This window comes from Coptis chinensis, chromosome 5, assembly GCF_015680905.1.
Source record: "Coptis chinensis isolate HL-2020 chromosome 5, ASM1568090v1, whole genome shotgun sequence".
Lineage (NCBI taxonomy): Eukaryota > Viridiplantae > Streptophyta > Magnoliopsida > Ranunculales > Ranunculaceae > Coptis > Coptis chinensis.
In genome coordinates, this window is record NC_141460.1 from 23,149,356 (window position 1) to 23,162,201 (window position 12,846).

The window sequence follows — 12,846 nt, forward strand, 5'->3', positions numbered from 1 at the left end:
GTCTTAGCAACCTACTGTAAAAATTTCAAATTTTTTGGAGAGCGCAACCTGCGCTCTAAACATTGTAACTCGACTTCCACCTGAGCGCGACCCGCGCCCTTCACAGGCAAATTATAAGTGCCCCCTGCGCTCAACTCACTAAAAATTGCCTCAGGAATGAGCGCGACCAGCGCCCTTCACACGCAAATTCTGAGCGCACCCCGCTCCCTCTTCTGGAGCAGCCCGATTTTCATAGGTCAGTCCAAACTTCCATTTATTTAAGTTATTCGGTGTTTCTAACTTCTTCAATACACTGAGATTGCGTATACAAGACGCTATTCATACGCGCAGTAAGGAGGCATTCAGGTACTCCTTCTTCCACTCCTCGCCTCTTCTGTCTGAAGAGTTTTAATTCTAGTATAATTAGGCTTGTTTATCGTAAACATCAACATACATGCCTATCTAGAAATTTATAGTTAGAGTTTCGTTTGTATATTAATTGTCCTAGAATATATTTTAAAAACTAATATGGCATATCAATATGTAGATGAACAATCATGTGATTATTATATAAACCCTTCACCATGTTCATGTTGTGGTAGTCCTTACCATTGGGCTTCTCGTTGCCCATCATACCAAGAGTTTGGACCTGCTATAGAATATAATAATAATTATGAGCCTTAATTTTCAAATTTTCATAGTAACCAATACAATCAAGAGTTTTCTAGTCATCCAAACTATACATGAAGTCAACCTAACCCAGCACAATACAAAATCAACCAGAGTTACTCAAACGCCAATAACTATGACTATCAAACACCGTACCAACCAGAACCACACCACCAAGCTTCCCCTCCGCTAACAATATTTGATAAAATAATGGCCCAAAACAAAATAATATTTAAAAACCTAGAACGGACAAGATTGATGCTAACCTCACCTACACCATACCTTTCCACCATGCCAGAAATCACCCACCCATTTAGCTTGCCACCCTTCCCATACCAAATTTCCCAACAAATAGGCAACAATGGAAAAACGTTTAGAGAACAAAATGCAGAAACCCAAACTATGCTTCAGAATCTAACTAAAATGATTTCCATGATCCCCTTACCTAACACAGAACTTTCAACCTTGCCAGAGATCGACACACAAGTAGAACAACCTATTCCCATAACCAAACCATTCGACCTAGTTAAGACCTTCCATGAATTTCATGAACTATTACCTTCCCATGACCCTCCCATTAACCATTATATTAACTACACACACAACCTGGATGAGGAAATTCTTGGAGACGACTCTATAGGACTTGTTTCGGATGACCATGATACCATTGAGGAAACTTATATTGTTTTAGAGGATGAGAGTAAGGAAATAGAAATCAACAATTCTAATCTAAGGCATGAACAAGGTAATGTGCAGGAATTAAAGGAAGTAACATCTTTAGAGCAATGCGAATATAAATTTAGTTTGGCAGCTAAGGAAATAACAACGGAAAACATAGATGAAATTCTTACAGATAAAGCCACGAACCACAACTTTATAGATTCAGCTAAGCTAGATGAAGAATTCTATGATTTCTTAAGAGCATGTGAGGATCCACCAACTGATGAACCATCAACTGACCACCATCCACCTGAGTTACCACCTCCTACAATCCAACCATCTAGCATAACTAAGCCATCTATTTACCCACCATTTAAGAAGAACCTCGAATTTGCACTTGAGCCTATTGCCTCAGAGACCTTTTATAATTTTTTCAACCTTCACGATAAAGAGTGTTTGCCTAGTACACAATCCCATGAGTACACCATTCCGTAGCTGAGAGCCAAGCTTTGACCGAGTGTAGTGAGAAACCTAGATTGTCTTATTTTCCCTCATCTAAGCATCATGAAAGACATCAAGATACATACTTCATTCCTTTCTCACTTAAAATATCACTAATTCATCTTTTGGGTCATTCTAACTCTTTAAAACAGCTACAACATGATGGTTTGCATATGTTCTTTGATGGGTTGCATAAGTTTTCTGTCATTCTTCTACATAATTGCTTCCAATTATACAACTTCATTCTATTTGGGGGTGCATTTAGTATCATGTTTTTATGGTTAGACACCCAACTCTTTCGGCTATTAGTTTATAGTTGACCCCGCATCATCCATTTTGTGTCACCCCAGTTCTTGCTTGTTTGGGGGTGTGCATAGTCTAGGGGAATCTGACTTAAAACGACCCCACATTAAGTCTAGGGGAATCTGACTTTAAAAGACCCATATAATTTCTTGTAAAATACCACCTTAATGGAGTATAGGCCACAAAATTTTTCAAACTTCAAAAGAGTTTCAAATTTTGTTTGGGGGTGGCGTATTTTGGTATTTCATTTCAAATCTTTTTGCCACCTTTTGCTTGTCATGTTTACTCCAGTAGAGTTTGTGTTAGTTAGTACGTAACAGTTTAATTGTGCTTCATATTATCATATCTTCTTTACAATATTTCTGTTACAGGTACTGCCAAATTTTGCCACGTTTCTATGGTAAATTCTTTCATTATCTCTTTACACTTTGAGGACAAAGCATTCGAATGTTTGGGGGTAGGATAGAAACATTTGCAAAAAGTAGGCATTTTTAGGATGTAAATTACACACTTTTCTTTATATAAAAAAAATTAAAAATCATAAATATTGTTTATACTAGGCACTTAGTGATAATAGTATTGTCCCCTTCTCCATGATGATATTAGTCTAGAAATCTCACGTAGTACTTGAAATAGGATTTAATTTTTGAAACATAGATTAATATATAGATAATAGTTATTGCATATTTTCATGAACATCTTGCATGAGCATCTTTGATTGTACTTGGTAGTATTTTTCTGAGACCTAGGTTAGAGTACTTAATACATATCCTATGAGCATCTAGCCTAACAGCCTCATAAGAGTGAAATATCTAAGTGATGACACAAGGGTGAAATAAATTATGAGTAGAGAAATCACACATCCACTTGCTTGATCACCACACCATATCCTAAGCGAGAATTTAGGCCCTCCTTGTATCGATATAGCCAGAAATTCACACCTATATGAAATTTATTATCCGCTAGTCGCCCCACTGAGTTTTTCATTAGCCTTTTCACAAACCACAAATCCTTTACCCAATAAAATAAAAGAAAAAATAAAATCAGCCTACCTATCTGGATAAGTCTGAGAAATGGGATGAGTGAAGAAAAGAGAAGAGAAATGTAAACAAAAATTAGTTAGTTGCTTTAGAAAAGAAAAAGAAAAGAAGTTTCCATCCAAAGAAAAAGAAAAGAAAAAGAAAATAAAATAAAAACCCCAAAAATAGAATAAAATGAGTCAAAAAGCCAAAATAAAAAGGCTAAGGATGGAAACAAAATGTAGAAGCAAAAGAACAAGGTTTTCTCTAGTTACATAATATGAAGACCCTACTTTCTTAGACTTTTCTCTTGGAATATCCATTTCCTTCCTTCTTTAACCAACACCTATGCCCCGTATCACCTAATAAAAAGTTCTAGCTCAATTAGGAATAGGTTGGTGTGATAGTACGTGGTAGATGTGTTTGATCGACCTCGACTTCCTAGGATTGTCATTGAGATTATGAGGAAACGTGTGCCCACTGCACACTGGAGTTAGCAAACTTGAGTAGAAAAATCAGAGTGTTATGTGTTTTGATACATTCCTTGTGAGAACCTACTTAGGCACGCTACCCAAAAGTTTCAGAAACGGACCTGCCATTACATTTCATATCATAGTTCATTGTATAGTTGTTTATCTTAAGATGATTTGATTATTATGCATGTATTAGTTTAAGTTTAAGAATGATCATTCTTGTTTAAATACTAGTGAGATGTATAGATTATTGAGACATAAATAAGGAAACAATAGTTTTATTTCTTAGTCCTTGTAGTATAGATGAAGTTTGTGAGTACCCACGAGGCTATAACTCGTCCACTAGGGAATTCCTAGTGGTTTAAGGCCTTGTTGCATATGGTCAATGCAATCGCACTCGACCAAAAGAGATTAGTTAGAACTCCATTTTTGGTCACTTATTCTAATTTCTTATATTTGCTTAAGGACAAGCAAAATACTATTTGGGGGTGGTTTGATAAGAGCCCAAAACTATAGTTTTAACCCCTTTAACAATATTGCATTAGACAAATTATGTGATTAATAAGTAAGAGTTTGTACTGTTATCGTACTTTTATGTATTTCAAGCTTCGGAGTTGAATAAATGTCAATTCGTTACTAAGTAGGTGCTAAAAGGAGCTAAAGTGATTGCTATGAAAGTTCTATGAAGAAATCCCAAGTTTCATGGAGAAAAACCCCCTTGAAAATCCCAAGTCAAAGCTATTAAGTGAAAGTCAAACCAGATTAGAAAGTTGAAGAAAAGTCAACAGAACTTTAAAAGGCTATATCTTTGGACTCAAGCCTCAGAATTAGGCCCATTTTATATCAAAATGACCGACTCAGGAAGCTCTTTCAAATGGTCTAGGCCTTGACTCGATCAGAGTAGTATAAGTTAGTGAAATCGCGTACTACAGTAACACGACTAGAATTAGAGGTCTTGGATTTACGCAATTGGGTTATGGACTTGATTTATGGGTCCATAACCTAGCCAAAAAGGCCATGCACAAAATTGTAACCTAACCCTCTCCTATATAAAGAGGGTTAAGGCTAAATTAAAGTAGCTACTCCCTCTTTAGTTTAGAACAATTTAGGGTTCTCTCTTTGTCTCTCCTTTTGTAGTTTAGTTTAGGTTAGAATAATTTAGTTTGTAGTCTCCATTAAATCCTTCAATAAAAACCCTTAATTTAATATTCAATTCTTGTCTATTTACTTTAATGTCTTCATCTTATTGTTTTGATATTGTTCATCCAATGAAACTAGGCTAAAAACTTCATTATAGGAGGTTAAAGAAGCCATGTGAGGATGATTGCTTGTTAGAATAGTTATTATTTAGAATAGAATTTCAAGTTCATTATTATGAGTGTTTATAGATAAACCTCATAATGATGAACTAGAGTTTAGAGCCACCATCAAAGAGATTTGTGGTGGAGCTAAACTCTCATGCTAGTGGAACATTGATTCGAGAGAACTTGGTATTCACTAGGGATCAATATTCGATTCGATGACTAATTAATAGCCAATCGAATTCCATGGTGGAATTTCCCCCTCTAATTATTCTTCTCATCATTATAAACATTGTTTTAGCTTCTTAAAATTATTGTTTTCATATTATTATAACTGCTCTCATCATTGTTCCTTTTGTTTGATTAGTTGAGGCCTATTTATGTCTTGATAGTTTATGAGTGGAACGAATTTGTACTCTCTTTATATTGCATAATGAATTGAGAGTAGGAATAATATTGATAAGGTACTTGATCATTACTTGTTTATATTCATCTATAGATAATTAAGAATCAATTTACTGGTTATCAATCAATCCTACCAATTCTCGATCTACAACCGAGATATCATTCACCAAGGAAGATCTCGACAAGGTGTGCCTACCTCATAATGATTCTCTAGTAGTGCACGTCAAGATTAACGGATGGACAATCAAGAGGGTCCTAATTGATCCAGGTATCTCTTACGACATCCTTTTCTACCAAACATACAAGGACATGCACCTACCAGACTCAGTGATGACAGAGTCAAATGCACCATTCTACGGGTCTAATGGAGACTACACAGATGCCATTGGAGACGTCATCCTACTAGTCTCCATTAGAGACAAAGAGGACATGGTCAAAACCTCAACACGCTTTAGTGTGATAGATGTCAAATCATCATACACTACCATCTTAGGACGCAGGTAGATTCACAAGATCCAAGCAGTCCCATCAACCTTACACCAAGTCTTGCGGTTCAACGGACCCTAAGGCATCATGGAGCTCAGAAGAAACCAACTAGAAGCTCACCGATGCAATCAAGTAAGCCCAACAACCAAGGCTAAAACTCAGGCGGTCAAGGCAATCGACATTCTGAAGCTGCAGGATCCTCAAACTTCTAGCCCTCCATTATCAACAGCATACAAGCTCAAGGAAAAAGAAGCACAAGTTGAACCAGGAGAGAAAGTCAATTTAGGCACAGATGACGACACAATTTTTTTTTATGTAAGGGATGATTTAGACCCTAAGCTCAAGGAGCAACTTGTCAATTTTTTATCTCTCAATAAAGATGTTTTTGCTTGGTCGTATATTGATATACGAAGAATTGACCTCAAATCGCTTGCCACAAATTAAATGTGGACTTGGGGCTGTGTTAACTTCACCATAAAGAGCCCAGCTACACAATTTTATCAAAATAGATTTCTCAACATCTAACAATGAAGCAGAATAATAAGCATTAATCACAGGCCTCTGCATGGCACAACAATTACAAGTACAGAAGCTCAAAGCTTAGAGTGACTCATAATTAATCATCAAACAGATCACCAAAGAGTATGTGACAAATGGAGCAAACCTATCCAAGTACGTCCAGGCTTCTCATCAGCGATATAATCAGCTCGTTCTCAACATTCTCTTTGGAACACATTCCTCGAGAAGATAACAGACATGCAGACAGCCTGGCTTTCTTAGCTTCAAAGACCCAAGAGGCATGTCCCAGCACAGTTTATATTAACATCCTAGAAAGGCATGCCTACTGACATGAAAGTGTCAACTGCCTCACAGACTTCTAGCCCTCATCTGAAGAAGAGATCACCCAATCTTGGAACGGCCAATTTCTGAAATTTGTCTTACATGGCGAGCTCCCAGTAGAGGCATGGAACACTCGTGCCATACAATTTCGCACTCCCAGATACACCATCATCAACGGACGATTGTTCCGTAAATCCGCAGGAGGACCCCACCTACGGTACATAACTCCATGTGAATGCCAACTTATCTTTAACAAAATCCACAAAGGCGAATGTCGCAACCATGCAAGAGCAAGATCTCTCCCTCACAAAGCAATTGCCTAAGAGTTTTATTGGTCAGGCATTCAAATCAAAGCAAAGAAGTATGTTCTCAAATGCCACCAATGTCAAACATTTGGTCATAACCACATAAGTCCAACACGGGAGTTGATCAATATAGCCAGCCCATGGCCTTTTAACATGTGGGGGCTAGATATCATGGGACCATTTTTCGCACAAAAAAGGACAGGACTCAAATACATCCTGGCCATAACGGATTCTTTCACCAAATGGGTTGAGGCGATCCTACTTGTTCAAGTCAAAGAAGTCAACGTCATCAACTTCATATGGACCAATATCATCACAAGATTTGGTCTACCCCACACCCTCATCATAGACAACGGAACCCAATTTGTCGGCACATAAGTCAAGGCATTCCTACAAAAGTGGCGCATCACTCAAGCATTTTCTACACCTAGATATGCACAAAGAAATGGCCAAGCATAGGCCACAAACAAATCCATCAAAGAGAATCTCCAAAATAAGTTAGAGAGCAAGAAAAGCCAATGGCCAAAATAACTCGAAAACATTTTATGGGCATACAAAACAACAGCACGAGCCAATACCAACGAGTCTCCTTTAATACTTTGCTTCGGAATAGAAGCAGTAATACAATCAAAACTTACAATCACAACTACACGTTCTAACATCATCAAATCAGGAGAAAACGACAACATCCAAAGAAGTCGACCTCCCAGAAGAGCGCAGAGAAACTGCTGCAATATCCCTAGCTCGGTACCACCAAATCATCCAACGATCATACAATAAGAAGGTCATCCCAAGATCTTTCCAAGATGGTGACCTAGTCCTCAAAAATACCTTAGCACTAGCCAAGCTTGACCCAACTTGGGAAGGCCCATACATAGTCCATAGAGTCGTTGGAAATGGAGCTTACTGGATCAAAACTCAGCTCGGTGACATGCTTCCCCGACCTTGGAATATAGCTCTACTAAAACATTTTTACCAATAAATTTTCTCCAGATGTAACAATCAATATGAATAAAATTTCATCAGTATTTCGAGTTTAAGTGTTCTCCTTTCATTTCATGAATAACACGACTCTTGTAATCGTTGTCTAATATGGTACAACAATGTAATCGACCTAACACCAACGCTAGGGTTAACCACGATTCAACTATAATTGCCACTAAAAGGCTAATTATCAAGAGAATCTAATCCACAGTCCCCCAAAAGGACCACAAATCTACTTAACACCAATACCAGGGTGAAGCACTATTCAACTGTAATAGCCACGCAAAGATTAATCATCAATCAAATCCAATCCAAGGTACCTCCAAAGGACCACAAGTCAACTTAAGGCCTTTTGAAAGGGTTAAGTTTGACTCAACTATAATTACCACACAAAAGCTAATTATCAGTTAAAAATCAATCAGAGGTTCCCCCAAAGGAGCCACTCAATCAATCCACACAAACCTAAGGACACGAAGAAACCTAGGTGTCAACTAGGCACATATATCAGGTCGTGCACAAACATTTATGACCTACAAGCATCAGGCGATATACCAAAGTACGACAGGTCGTTGAATTTACTACTATACAGGACAGGTCGTCAAATAACAAAACAAGAAGCAAGGGAAACAATCACATTCATACCAAATTCACTGATAATCTCATTTCAAAACAAGTAAGTAATTTAACTACTTTACTTAATACAAAGTTGGTTAGATACTAGAGGCCCCCAAGTTATCCTGGGAAAACGGCATCAGCATCCCCATAAAAAATTGAAGTTATCAGTATCAACAACAAAAACAATTCAAAAATTCCACCCACCATCAAACATATCACAAGAAAAACAAGTTATTTGACACGAGACAGATTATCCACATTCAAGGTCCAGATTGCAGCCCTCTTCAACAACAGAGCCACTAGTCGAATCACCACTTGCATTAAGCACTTCAGTATTACCATCCTCAGTTGGTTTGGTAGCTGGAGCAGCACTCAAGTCGGTAGGTAGATCAGATTGTCTACTAGCATCTACAACAGTACTTTCTATAGTTACTTCTACTGCCCCACTTTCAATAGACATTTCCAAGGTTTTGTACTTACGTTCTAGTTTCATATAATCATCCACTAGAACGTAGACATCACCGCTCTCTACCAGATCGACCAGGTTGTTATACTTCTTCTGAGCTCGTTCAGCAATGGCCTGCGATTGTTTGCTCTCAACAATCTAATTTCCTACCTCTACCCATGAAGAATCAAAAGATGGCTGTAATAAGGCCAACTTCCCAGCCAAATCACCGACCTTAGCCCTCAGCCTTACCACTTCAGCTCGTTCAACTTCTTACACAACCACCAATTTGTCATAAGCCTCTTTGGTAACCTCCAGCTCTTTCTTATACAAGTTAGAAATAATTGCCATCTCTCTCAACTTCCTATACATAGCCAGAACCTGACAAACCAACAAAATAAGTCAAAAATCAATAACACAAAGAACAAAACAAAACTTAGATCGGAAGGATACTTACAAAACAGATCGAGCGATCCATGTCTTTCAAATTCGCTTCCAGATCCTTCCCAGTCTCCAGTGCACTCCTATCTCCATTAACGACAATGCTTTCCGACAGTTCATTCATAACCAGTGAAGACTTGAAACTATAGTCCATATTCTTCACCAGCCGTGTCAGCCTACTCACAAGGTCTTAATAGGACACCATCCTATCCGAACATCAGACTTACAAGTTTCATCACCTTGGAATGTACTTCAAGACCCTTGACATTTTTGGGCAGTTGGCTCAGTGCAACTAGTCTTTTTCTTGCCCCTAGCATCAGCAACACCAACATCAACTGCCAGCTCTTTTAGGTTCATCCTTTTCAAAGGAGCCCGACCTGATAAAATACGACCTTCCCCTATAAGAAGTCGTTCTTCAGATTCAGGTCTCATCCTCTTAGTCACCTCAGGCTCGCCACCTTCAGTTCTCCTCTTCAAATGAGGCCTATGAAATGGAACGGGAACATCACCACCTCCCCTAGCACTCCCACCTCCACCTCTACACGTCTGCAGGTTGTCTAGACACAGGACGGCTATTAGTGCCTCCTCCCACAGTCCTTGTCCCAGAAATAGGCCCCCTCTTTTGATCTTCTTTTTCCATCTCAGTGTCCGAGCTAGAATTAGAGATCTTAAAAATTAACTTGCGGGCCCTCTTCTTTTGCTCAACCTTCTTCATGTTGATCTTCTCACCTCCGTACTTCTTGAAGTAATGCGTAACCTCTCCCAAAACAGATCGTTTCTCTTCCCAACTCAAACAAGCAAACTATTATATAGCTCCGGTGTTCATACGCCCATGAATCGCAACCTCTGCAAAACAAAATAAAATTATTAGAACATTGTAATATCAACTAACCTACATACACTACAACCTATCACATAACGACCTACCATCCCATTTTATAGTACGATTCGCCAACTCCCAGTGCGAAGGATAATAATTACCCACGACCAATAAAGGCCTACGCCCCTAATCCTCTTTACTCACACCCACAATCACAAGAGATGTACCCTTTAGCACCTGCAAACTAAAATTCATAGCAGAAGACCTCTTCACCAAAAAATGCTCAAGCACATCCGATAAACAGATGTTATAACCCTTATCATTCAACAAATCCAACACATGTAAAACTTTTTAACTATTTTCCACGAACTGACAAGGGGCTTTCCCATAAAAGTTCAAAAACTCCACAGTAAAACATGAGAATGGTAACCTCAACCTAGCCTTTAATTGACCATAACAAACCACAACACCCCCATCCCGAGGAACATAATCTAAGCCAAATATGTTCCTCTCTCCACTCAGGTCGTATACTTTTAGGTCGGAGTTCTCCACACCAAACTAAACCCTCAAATCAACAGTATTACTTACCGACCTAGTTACCGCCTCCTCAGCCATTATCGTCTCCAATGAGGAAGACGATGACGCCTCACCTCCACTACACGCCCTAGCACCATCATCTCCATCACTCACAGTCGTCTCCCTCGACTGATTCAATGCCACTTCCCCACTCACACTACCACTAGTAATTGACATACCAACATGAAAGAAAAAAGGAAACAAAAAGATATAATTTTTTCTATAAAAAAGAAACGCACCTGGAGACGAAAGGTTGGAAATTTTTTATTTTTCTCTTTCTATTTTTCTTCATTTGTTTTGATAAAATGAGGAGACAAATGACCTTCAGACACAAAAACCTTTAGTAGCACAAATCTCAAAACAACCAGAACGTTTTGCCTTCCCCACAAAACATAATCATAACCAACTTACCTCGCCCACAAACCCACCGTGAGTTGGGCCCATGGATCAAATCAAAATAGTTCCCGCACATTTTCCAAAACCGTTCATTTTTTTCAAATAAAGCAGTTGTATGACACATGTAAAAAGTTGTATTTTATCTTTTCTTTTCACATCAGCGCTACCCAAAAAAATAAATAAAATAAAAGGGGTTGTGTAAGTACCCTCCATTCTCAAACCAATCACTACAGCGCACATGTCCACACACCAGGTCATATCTTCACAGCTCGTATACCACCAGGTCGTACCATGCCACCAGGACGTAACCACGACCCAAACTTAGGTCATCTGAAATATCAAATATAGCCATACATGGAAACAAATGATCTACCGAGATCCTAAAGCTCAGTCAACGCACCAATGAAGGAGACATTTACTTTGTAACACCAGAAGTAATGATGAATCATCAAGAGAGCACAAAATATGGATCTACACTTGACAATGGCCTGAAGTAAATAAGGAAAGTCAGATCAAACAGCTCTAAGTAGAGAGAGATGAACTACGTAAGGCTTGATTCAAGTTGACCCAAGAAACTTGATACGTCGGCAAGTATTATCTTAAGAAAGACTGCAACCATTCCCCATCAACCTCAACATCAGGTCGTAGGTAGAAACCCACACATCTACAAAGTGCAACAAGGTACTGTAAAGTCTTCTTCTTGTCAAATATATACTTTCCATTGTCTTATTTGTTCATGCATAAAGTTTTCTTGTTTAGTCTTCAATTCTCTTCATTGATACACAAAGTCTTCTTCTTGTAAATTTAAGGCGCGCAGGTTCGAACAAATCATTTTGTGGTAGCAATGATACTCTCGCAGATACTTGCTATTTTATCATTTTTTTTGCTTTTGTTTTCATGTTGGCGTGCTCTAGTGTGGACCTTGTATTATTCTTGTTGCCTGTTCTTTTGGGATTTACAGCTTAGATGTTAAGGCTTCTCTATTTGATTTAAATCTTCTTTTTCCAGCATACCTTTTGTCAACCTTTTGTATATGACTTTCTTCCTTTTTTTTCCTACTGAACTTGATATATTGAATATTTATTATTTTCGTATGTATGTGTTTAGTTTATGTTCTTTGATCTATGTTTTTTTTTTTCTATAAATGTTGAACTGAGCGTTAAGTTATTTGCTTGTGTCTCTCTGTGTGATGATCGAGTTATTATAACTGGGATTGTCACGTACATACTACTTTACTCTATAGGGAGAGCTTATTAATTAATTAAGCAACTTTTAACTACAAAAAATAGATGAACCAACTCACGACTCACAAGCTGGAGGGAATATAGGTTGGGGTGGTAAAATTTTTCTTATATAGGCATTTTGTACACATAATCCAAAAATTAGTAATGTAGCGAGGCGCGACTATTTTATTTGGAATTGCTTCCATGACATTTTCTCTAATTTGCTAGGCCTTAAACTGCATAGTGCACAAATTTTGGTCTTACTGATAAGCACCCAAAACTATAATATAAAACCCCATAGAGACATAGCATTTCAGTTTATTATATGTTTAATAATCATGAAATAATTATATTTTCGTGCTTTTATAGGTTTTCGCACTCAACGTAAAAATAATGGCAAAGCTA